This window comes from Octodon degus, unplaced genomic scaffold (assembly GCF_000260255.1).
Source record: "Octodon degus isolate 3935 unplaced genomic scaffold, OctDeg1.0 scaffold00018, whole genome shotgun sequence".
Taxonomy (NCBI): Eukaryota; Metazoa; Chordata; class Mammalia; order Rodentia; family Octodontidae; genus Octodon; species Octodon degus.
The window spans coordinates 4448165-4459608 of NW_004524594.1; the positions used below are offsets into that span (position 1 = coordinate 4448165).

The window sequence follows — 11444 nt, forward strand, 5'->3', positions numbered from 1 at the left end:
GTTTGGCAGTACTGAAGACAGAACAGAAGAGTACTTTACCACTGATCTACATTTCCAGACCTTTTTATTTTGAGATAATCTTGCTGAATTGCTTGGGCTGGTATTGAACTTGTCATCCTCCTGACTCAGCCTCTTGAACAGACAGGATTATAAGGGTGTATCACTGCACCTAGTGCAGATACCATACTGTAAGAAAGTGGTTTCAGGGATACCAGTTGGTGGGATCCTAGGTGACTAAGCTCTTCATTTGTGCACTGACTTTTCAACAATCAGCATTTTATTAATTTTACAAGTGTTTCTTTTAAAAAACATGCAATCTACAGGTCATCTTGTTGATATGAAACTTTAGAGTGCGATGAAACATGTTTTATTAATTTTTGTTTTGTTTTGAAACGGAGTTTTGTTATGTATCCCAAGCTGGCCCTGAACTTGCAGTGGCCCTCCTGCCTCAGCCTCCAGAGTGCTGGGATTATAGGTATGCACCACTATGTCTGACTAATTTCTTAAACAAACTGCAACGACAACCATAAGCTCAAGTCTGAGGAAAAATCTTGTAGCTTTCCCTTATGTATAATTCTTAGAGAAAAAAGGTCCTGTCATAGACATAGGCTTAGACAGAACACCTAAAAAATCGGACATCCTCTGAGTCTTCTGTTCCTTACCTTTTTCTCATCTTTTTTACCTTGATCTTGTCTAGTTTTCTGCTATTCCCAAGACTGCCTAAGGAGCCCTCGGCCACCACTCTTCTGAGCTCCTACAAACTCACAAGCATGGTGAGTTTTAAGAGGACAGGATGAAGGAGGAAGAAAGGTCTACTGCCAATGCTTTTCATGGAACCCTGCCTTCAAGTTTAACCACCGTGGACTTTATCATCTCACGGGTCCACAGAAGGAAACAAAATACCAGTCTGGCCTGCTCTTACAGTGGGGCTTCACAGGGTCCTGCCTAGATCCACCAAAACTTCAATATCCACAGATATTTCACTAGAAAATGTAACAGTATGAGATCAATCAAACACTACTATTATAAAGTTAGGATTTAGGAATTTTTTTAACAAAGGTAACTTTGTTACTGCAAATTTTTTGTTTTGCTATTAGATTTACTTATATAGTATTTTAACGAGCAATTAAAAACTAGTCTTGATATTATAGAAAACCAGTATCAAGATAAAGGAAAATATTGAGTCCTGACCTTCACATACATTTTATGGCCTTGTATCTGTATTTTCTAAAGTCTTAACCTCAAGTAGATTTTACTTTCTCATTTTCACAGTTCTTGGAACACATGGTCCGTTGTAAAATGCTTACATTTACACTAATACAGATATATGAAGAATACTGTGTCACTATGGTCTAGACTTGAACATTTATAGCGCAGAACTGCAGCCAAGTTTCTGAGACCATTCATGACAAAAATCATTCCTGTCCTAACCAGTAAGCAAGAGTCATCATTTTCAACATGAACAACAAATGGTAACGTCTTACAATATGCTGTCAGTCTATATTTCCTGATTTTACAGCCCTGGGAAACACACAAACAACAGACGGAATAAAACAAATGACCTGCGACTTCACCAGCACAGAACATGAAATGTTGGATCAGGACACAAGAGTCATGGATTCCTTCAGGTCTGCTTTAATTCATGATGTCCCTGTAAGCTTAACAGGAACGATACAGCTGATGCCTATGTCATTCTGAAATGGCGCTAATTGAGGCAGCAAATATTCACTAAGCACAGCAGCAGGCAGAATAACGTCCAGCAAAGAGTTCCATGTCTCAATCCCTCAGCCTATTAACACATTATGGTACCTGGCAGAGGAAATCATGCTGGCAACAAGATTAGGGGTGTGATCAGGCTGCCTAAGTAAAAATGGAAACATAACTTGGATTCTTAGGAGGGCAGCTCAGAGGGTCCTCTCCTGTGGAATAAAAGAGGCCAAAGACAGAGGTCATTAGAGAGGGATACTCAGGGAGGCAAAGCTGCTGGCTTTGATGGTGCAGAGAGCAGGCCCAGAGGCCAGGATGTCCAGCAGATCACTGTCACTGAGGGACTGTTGCTGGGACCTCCACAACACTGCAGCTGTCCCCAACAGAGCCCAGTGGCACAAATGTCAGGCTTCTAACCTACTGTCAGATAATAAATATGCACTGTTGCAAGCCACCAAGATTGTGGTAACTTTTTTTTTTTTTTTTTTCCCGGTACCGGGGATTGAACTCAGAACCTTAGTGCTTGCTGATTCTACTGAGCTATCTCCCCGGCCCTCCAAGATTGTGGTAACTTCTGATAGCAGCAATAGCAAACCAATATGAGCACCCACTAAACGCTACACACAATGCCAGGCCTTGGGTGATGAATAAAACATGTTTGAGTTTGAAAATTCATAGATGAGCTAGGCAAATGTTTGGAAGGAGACACTACAGTAAATGCCAGAAACTGAAACTTGTTCTTACTCCGGTAATAGAAAACTCAATGGCCTGGGAATTCCTTGCAATCTTACGCTGGAAATCACTGCTCTAAAAAAGACAGCTGAATATAGTTCAACTTGATACTCAATGAAACCTTAGTACTATCAACTGAAGGCAGAAAGATTCCATAGGACTAATTTATTTTACTGCAATCCTGTGTATTTACTGTGAAATAAATATCAATAATAAGGGTTTAATTTTTCCTTGAAGATAAGAAGACTAAAAGGTTTCTTTTCTGTTATACTTCTAACAGCCAAGCACTGTTTAGCTAAGAGCAGTAACTGGATTAGGGAAGTGTTCTTCTAAAGTCAGATTATGGAGGGTCAACCAAATAGCTCAGCGGATTAAAGCACCTGCGAGCAGGTGCAGTGGCTGGGGGTTCCGTCCTGCTGTGCCAGCCCTGCCCCAGGGGCGCGCTGAGACTGCAGGTAAGACTGGGCATGATGGCTCAGAGCCTGTAATCCCAGCTCTTGGGAGGCTGTAAACAAGAGAATCACTATGAGTCCGAACTACTAATGAGAACCTGTACACCCTGTAGACCCTTCCCTAAAATACAGAAAAAAAAAAATAAAAAATAAAGTCAGATTATGAACAGAGGTTTTGTATATCCCAAATATTGTTGGGTATTTTTAAATACTAGTGCTACAGGCTTTTAGGAGGTCAATTTAGTACTAAGAAAATTAAATGTAATACATTCTTTGAACCAGGTAGTTCTATTTCTAAAAACTCATTTTACATATATTTTATAGAGGTGTGGCGAGATCTACACATGAACATGTTGACATTATTGTAGAATTGTTTGTGACAGTAAAGACCTTAAGATGGTGTGAATGTTCTGGGGAGATATTGCAGGACGCTGATTAAACACGTTACAGAATCTCCCTCCACCAGAATGCTACCAGTGTTACAGAGGAAGGACTTAGGTTTTTGTTTCTAGCAGGGACAGATATCCGAGACTTACTAAATAATAAAAGCTGTTGTCAGACAAAATGTTTAGAAAGAAATCTATGGAAATGTTTGCGAAGACAAGAAACTTTCAGGAAGAATCTGTAAGAAACATTTCCTGTGACTGTGGCCCGAAAGCATTTGCAGCTCCTCTTCCAAGAGGGCGCATTCTCAAGAGAAGACAACATGTAACCAGCAGAATGAATGAGCCGGCTGCCACAGTGAGTGCGGTGCCGCTGCTCCAGCCGACAAACACCACGCGGGTCCTTCTGCTGACCGATCCCTGTGAGGCCCACAGTGGGCTCAGGGACTATTAGTGTGCACTAAGCCAGTTATTTCCTGAGGGTTCAGCATGTGTCAGGCACCTGAGCTACTTCACTGAAGAAAGCAGAGGCAGAAGCAAGAACGAAAGGTCCCGCTGGGGAGAAGTGAGCTTGGGGGTTTGAAGAACACCCGACACTGGCAATGGCTGAAGCAGTGGAAGGGAGTGGCGTTCGACGGTGGCATGGTGCCCAGGAGCCCGGAGCCCAGGTCTTCCAGGGCCAGGAAGGGTCTAGTAAAACACAAGATTTTCATCTTCAAGTGCATGAACACTTTGCTTCCCACCCAGGACCAGGCTTGTGATTCTGAAAAACCACCAGAGCAGTGAGGAGGAGACCTTCGGGGGTAAAGGTGGGTTCCAGTGGGCTGGCCAGGAGGCTGCAGCGCAGGAGACACAGGCAGCCTGGGCCGAGGTTACAGAGGTGAGAAGTGGGAAGACAAGGCAGGAGAATGATGCACTGCGGGAGTAAAATTACCGGGAGACAAACAAGAAAGACAGGAATATTCTGGATGTGAGCAACTGGTGAATAGAGGAAGACCAGGTTCAGTGGGGTGGAAAACCAAGTTTTGCTGAAGACATCTGTGTGAAGTGTGATCAAAAATTATAATCAAAGTGTAAATAAAATAATTGCAAAGACACACTGCCATTAATCTCCATCAACCCCCTCATCGGCAGACACACTTTTGCCAATGTTTTTGCACTTCCTGAAGCCATTCCCGAAGTCCTCTTTCCTCAGTGCCACTGGCTAGTGCTGTGCTGGTGTTCAATGTCCTGAACTGATTCCAAATGTTACAGTGATTTCTGCCACAGAAAGACACACACTTTGGTCTCATCTAAATTACCCTATGAGATAAATGATTTTTTTGGAACTGACACAGAACATCAAGGTAGCCATGACAGCATCACTAAAGACCTGAAAAAGGATTTCCAGAGCTGCCTCAGACAGTGGCAGGATGACAAAGCAAGGTGCCTGAAGAGAGGAGGAGCATCCTGAGAGGGACGAATGGCAATGTCCTCTTAAAAAAACTTAAAAACATTCATTGCTGTTTTTGATCACCCTGTGTACCTGTGGTACCTACAAGACAGCCGAGCAGGCAGATGTCTACTAGCCATTGGATATGTGAGCTGAGTTCAGGGAGTCGCAGAAAGTGCAGCTAAGGCTGGGGCGTCCTCAAACAGTCGTTCTTGGCCACGAGACCACACAGGCTCATCAGGCAGGTACTGTTCAGTGCAGATAAGGGGCATACCGACACTTAAGGCTTCTCAAGAAGATGGGCACGAGCAGGAGAATGAGAAGTCGCGGCTGAGGATGGAGACGAAAACCAGGAGTGTATATCCCGGCAACCACATAAAGTAGTTCATAAAGACTAACACTGGCTTGCTGAAGGGGGCAGGTTACTGAGAACTGAATCTGGCAATGTAGAGTGCTGAGAATCTTGACAAGAGCTGCAGGGATGAAGAGCAGACTGGAACAGGTTTAAAAGGGAACAAGCGGAGAGGGAGGGAGGCTTATGCACAGAAGAACTTTTCAATGTGACTATAAAAAGCCAGAGATGCAGAGGGATTCCCTCCTGCTTTCTTCTCCCAGCACCATGACACGTGGCTGCTGCGTAGGTACTGCTTACACCCTGCTGGCCACATCCTGAGGTGCAAAGCTGTGCTAATTTCTGACTGGATCTGCTGGCAACTCTCTGGGTCCTCACTGCCAGCGAAGCGCCTGCTCAGCTAGCTTTCCCAGTGGCTTCCAAAGTGCACAGTTGCTGAGCCCCACCGCTGGGTCTGACCCCTCCGGAGCTGGAGCCGGAGCCCGGCAGCTGCCATTCTCCGCTCCATCACCTCTGCTCCTTCCTTCCACTTTCCTTGCTCCTTGTTCTATCACTCATTGATGCTTCTCCATCCTTTTTAATGTCTGACTGAAAAAGCTGACCTTTCTGACACAACATCAGCAACAAACAGAAATTATTTCCCTTGCCCAGCACAGCCTGACCATGGTGGGCAAGTGTGTGGCTGAAATGCTGGCTCTTTTCACCTGCTGTGCCCCTTTGCGGGTTACACCTAGCTTTCATTATCTTTTGGAAATCTTCCACCAGGCTAAGACTCCAGACAATGATCACACCAGTGACTACTATGTGGCTCCATTCACACGAGGCTTGTTTCATTCACTAACTCTGAACTCCTGAAAGGCAGAACCTCTTCTCAAACTGGCTGGTATCATCCAACCAAGGACCAGCCTGGGGCTGTGGCCCAGGGCCACCCAGAGTTTGGGGCACACAAGGCCACACCTCCATGTCACTGTCTAGGAAGGCACCTGGGCAACCCAGCAGGCATAGCAGGAAATTCCTTCATAACGAGATTCAGGATTCTTGGAGAACACAAGAAAGTACAGCTTATTCTGACTTGGGTGTCAGGGAAGCCTCAGTGAAAGAGTAAGGCTGAAGCTGCGAGGAGTTTGACAGCCAGCCTGGGGGTTCCAGGAAAGAACGGCTAGGCAGTGCAAAAGGCCAGAAGCAAAGGAGAACTGAACAGTGTACGGAGCTGCACACTAAAAAGCAAGGATGACGACATACAACGTGCTACATATGTACGTGCATGCTTGTGGAAGGGGGTGGGGTGGGGGCCTGAGGCCCTCGAAGTCGACCAGATCCACTGCCCAGTAAAAGAAGGGCTCAGTCACAAGATAGGCAGAGTTGAGATCTTATCCCAGGCCATGCACCAAGTAGGGAGGGCTGGGCTCTTCATCACTGTAATCATTCTCCTCATAATGTCAGAGGCTGACTTTTCCAATGCTGTGCCTTAACCAAAATTTTAAACTTGAACAAAGTTTTAAAGCTATTACTGCAGTCTGTAATCCCAGCACTCGGCAGGTGGAGGCAAGAGGATCCTAGTGTGTTTGAGGCCAGTCTGGACTACGTAGCAAGACTGTCTCAAAAAAAAAGGTATCACTCTAATTGCACTATTGGCTGGAAGCAGCACAACAGTAGGGGTAAGAACAGTTAAGGATGGAAGGATGGAAATTAAGGATGATAAGATTTCTGACACAGGCACAAGGGAGGGTGGTGAATGGTGGTCTTTCACTAAGTTAGGAAACGTAACCTGACACAGCTTTGTGGGGAAAAACAAGTTTTGCTCTAGTCATTCTAAACTTGAAATACCTAGAAGGTATTCACATGGAGTTCAAAGTGAATAGAAGTCACCCAGGTATATGAAATGAGTAAAAAAAAAAAAAGGAGGCTAGAAGAGAAGCTGGGGAAACGGCAAGACCTAAAACAGAATTCTCAAATGCCATGTGGTCCACCTATACTATTGCCTCCTGAGAAATCTGTTAAAAATGTGGAATCCTTGTTCCACCACCAAAGTACTGACTTGGATACGCCCAGGGACCAGTGAATCTGCATTCTAAGCAAACAGCCTAGATTATTTTTGAGCAAAGTCAAGTCTGAGAAGCACTGATTTACAGGAACAAGTGGGGGAAGGAAGGAAGCTGATTTTGGAGCTGAGCTTCCATTGTTTCCACAGAGAAATGAGACTGTCTTCTTGGTGGTCTGTGGAGGACCACCAGAGCAGCTCTCTTTGAGAGAAGAGTGATTGTCTCCATTTTTTCTGAGACTGACCTTATTTCCTTGTATTGATATGTACAGAGCTGGCTAGGACTCTGTTTATCCTTCAATCGGCCTTAAGCAATGTATATTGGTCTAGCTGAGGTGCTGGTGATAGTCTTCTGAAGGTGGCATGCGTGTTTCCCTGGTAAACCTGCTGCTCTTTAATGTGAGCTGGGTCAAGACGGATGAAGAGCCAGTGCTCCGCACTGCCAGCTGGGATCAAGCCTTGCCTTGAGATAGAGGCTACAACTTCCAGGGGCTTGACAGATTATATCGGAGCTGAAGCACCAGACTCCTGAAACATTAGATACTGTCTCAACAGCATAATGCAGATTACTTTCTCTGCATATGGCAGAGGTGAATGTAAGACACCCACCTAGCTCAGCTCACAGTACTCACCTACTTCCCACAATTCTCAGTCATTCCTCAAGCCACGCCTCCTCCACTGAATAAAACCTAGGTGCAGTCCTGGATCAGCCTCTTTGTTCCGGAAAGCCACCTTTGTGGCTGGACTTAGGACCCAGAGCTTGGCTCCTCAATAATCATAAACACGTTTTAGTGTCTTTAATTTTGCTGTGGGCTGCACTGGGAGTGGTAGACTAGAATTAACTTGGTGGAACTCCAATAATGTATCTTTGGGATTACAAATATTGACTTCTTGGACCGAGATGAAAACCTGGTGGGGACCCCTATAAGACTCAATGGAAACACATACATCGAAGCACAATGGACTAAGGAAAAGTGAACAGTTGATAAATATTTGTTCAATAAATGTTTGGTAAAATTATAGCTTATTTCTAAGTTTCCCTTACTACTTTCAGTATAATAGATTTAGTGCTTAATTTATAATACTAGATATCTGAAAAAGAACAGACTGAATGAGACTTACTCTGATGCTACTATAAAGGTTGAACAGGAACCCAAGCAGATCTCTGAAATGCACAAACAGAAACAGTGCTCTATGACAAAGACATGGCTTCCTTTTCCAAATACAGCTGTTGGCTTCACACATGATGTGCTCTCTCACTTAATCAAATTACTGAACATCAGACCAAAAATTAAAATTCAGCCTCTTTCTCTAACTAAATCTGATAGTTCTTTCGATCATATTTGCTGAAATAGTCACTTATCAGAGTCCTGTGCCAAGACTGCTAAGCTTCCATGGAGAAAGTTAAGGCCCATGTTCTGAGTCACTAGCTAATGTGAACTTGTTTTGTTTTGCTTTTGGAGATAGGATCTTCCTTTGAGTTCACGTTGGCCTTGAATTCAAGATGACCCTCCGAGAGTGTTTACATCCCAATGCCAGGATTCAAAGGACCACAGTCCTGGGGATTCAGTGGCAGCTCAGGAACATAGTGTCTAAAAACTGCGGGGTGGGGCTGGTGAGATGGCTCAGTGGTCTAAAGCACCTACTTAGAACAAGCTTAACAAAGCAGAGGGACCGCGGTTGAATCCTCCAGCCCCACATGCCAGCCAGCCCTGCCTCCTGGTGGGCTGAGCTGGCCACACACACATACACACACACAAATAAATAAATAAATAAATAAATGAATAAAAATAAAAAAAAATAAAAACTGCGGGGTGTGTAAGTTCCCTAGCTGAGGAAGGGGGAGTGGAAACAAACAATTCCCCAAACCTAGAAGTACCTGACAGCTTATTCTGCCAGACCAGCCCTAGCTTTGGCTGGGAAGAGGCTGCCCACAGGAACGTATACTCTGATGAAAGCCCCATTTCAAGCCACCCACAGATACAGGATTCTGACATACACGTACACTCACAAGTCTGCAGTATGTAACGGGTGGGTGTCTATCTTTAGTGTAGCCTACACTTTGAAATATAAAAGTCCAATGATTATTCACTTCTTCTGGCAAAGACTTCTGGCTGTACTCAAAACATTGTTATTGAGTTTGCTTTTTTGCAGAGCTGGGGACTAAATCCAGACCCTTAGGCATGCTGTGTAAATTCTCTACCATTGTGCTACATCCCTAGCCCTGCACTTACAACTTTAATGACGGAAAATGCTCGTATTGAAATCTGCACTTGGGCAATTCGATTTTAATTTCTAAACACTTCTTGGCTTTCACTGTGGAAAATAACAATTGATTGTATTTAATTTGGGCTGAGTGAATATCAGACAATTTCAATCAGGGTGGCATCTGCCACTCAATTTGTCTGACTGCTGGTGAGGCTGACCTACTTTGCCCCATTCTGGGGTCCTCTTTCTTGCTCTAGGCAAGAGCTCTGCGTGTGAACTACACTCCCAGTCCCAGTACACTGTATGTATACTAAGTTTTTAGTTAAGTGTGTTATTGAATGAACAAACAGATCTGTAGAGTACCCAAATTCAGGTACTAATAGTATCTTTCAATTCTTTCAGTATACCCGAATGGCATAATTGCAATTGAAACTGAGTTTGGATTCTGCCTGCATTCAAATTATTGCCAGGAAGAGACGCATGACTAATGCATTATCAGAGTGGAATTCGGAAGTTGACCATGCTCTCCAACTCTTATTTGTAGGTGCTGTTTTTTCCTCAGATTAAACCCAACTCCCCTTCCCTGGCCTCTTGTTACACTGCAGGGAGCAATTTTACTTCTGCTGGTATAAAAGTTTATGGCTAGCTGAATTTAATGCAGCAAATGCTATATATAGCAAAGTATTGGAAAATTCAATGAAAAGGATCATTAAAAGAGATATGAAGAAATCTTGCTTCTTTGACTTTAAGGCTAAGTACTTACTGCAGGGGTGCCTGGGCAGAGATCCAGATGTTTTCCTAGCACCTCTTCTCTGAGACAAGTTACCAGTAAACACTTTCTCTCCCTGCTACATCATGCCTTTTCAACGTGCACTAGGACTTTTTTTAAAAAACAAAGCTAAATCAGATTTTACTTTCCCATTAAAATACTTACCATATAAATGAAACATTTCCACTGTTTTCATTTTTCAGATGGGCTACTTTTTCAGCTGAGTGGCACAACACAAAATGGCAAGGAGAAGTCAATGTCATAGAACATAAATAGCTGTGGCCAAGAAACAATATCGCAAAAGAGCCAATAGGAGAAAGCCTCCCCCAGTTGCAGCAGAAGTGACTTAACTCCCCAGCTTCCTCAGGGAAAACCACCATCGGGAAGAAAAAAGTGGAAGCAACCAGGACTAAGATAAGATTTCCAATCTTATGTCAAGAAGACAGAACTGTAGTGTTTTCTAGGGTTTCCAAGGCACACAGATGTATATTTGACGTCTCAGTGGATATAGCTATGAAAAGGAAACCTTTTCTAACGGGTCATAATGAAAATACGCAGGCAGACTTTAAATTTATATTTGTTCAATGCTCACCGTAAAAATTCCCATCACCTGGCAACTCTAAACCTAAACCTCAAACATTTACCTCAAAGTAAATGTAATGTGTTCCCATCACCATTCACTACAGCCAGCTCAAAGGACCTGTACACTTTAATAGGACACCGGTGCAAATGTTTGGGATGTATATGTTACATTGCACGGGGGTTGGGGCACACAGAATTCATTTCTGTGTCTGCTCTACATTTCAACATAGTTCTTAAGTGCCAGAAATCACTAAGTTTACTAAGATTCTGTGGATGAATGAACGAACGCGCGCGCGCGCACACACACTCACACAAACACACACACCCCTCAATTCTGTAGGCATCAACGGCACAAACAACATGCAGTCATCATAAAGTTACATAAAAGAAAAAAGTGGGCTCCACTCAGGAATTAGTTCAAGCACAGAAGAATCCATTAAGTCGCAGATCCTCTATGGAGGGCTGGGTCACAGAAACTAGGTAAAGGAGAGCAGGTAAAGCTGCGAGGATGCAGGCACCACCGCCAGAAGCATCCTCCAAGTATTCCCTCGGAAGGAGTCGGGGAGTGAGGTCCCCGAGGAGTCCCTGCTAGCCTGGGGCAAAGGCACAAGCTAAAACCACCGAACCCAGAACGAATCCCCACTCTGGGCTCCGGAGGCTGGGGCAGGGGCCGTCGTGTCACTGCTCTGGGACTCGCGCGCTCCCCAGTGCTGCCACCTGCCTTCTGCGGGCTCGGGGAGGACCGGTGACGCGTGGGCCCGGAGACGCCGAGGCCGGCTAGGGGCG

At 44.4% G+C, this 11444-nt stretch overlaps 1 protein-coding gene across 2 annotated transcripts in view; it reads right to left on the minus strand.

The window, feature by feature from the left end:
* Positions 1 to 11444, minus strand: part of Ttc17 (tetratricopeptide repeat domain 17) — a 108939-nt gene that overhangs the window by 96833 nt on the left and 662 nt on the right. The gene's annotated exons all lie outside the window — the stretch shown is intronic.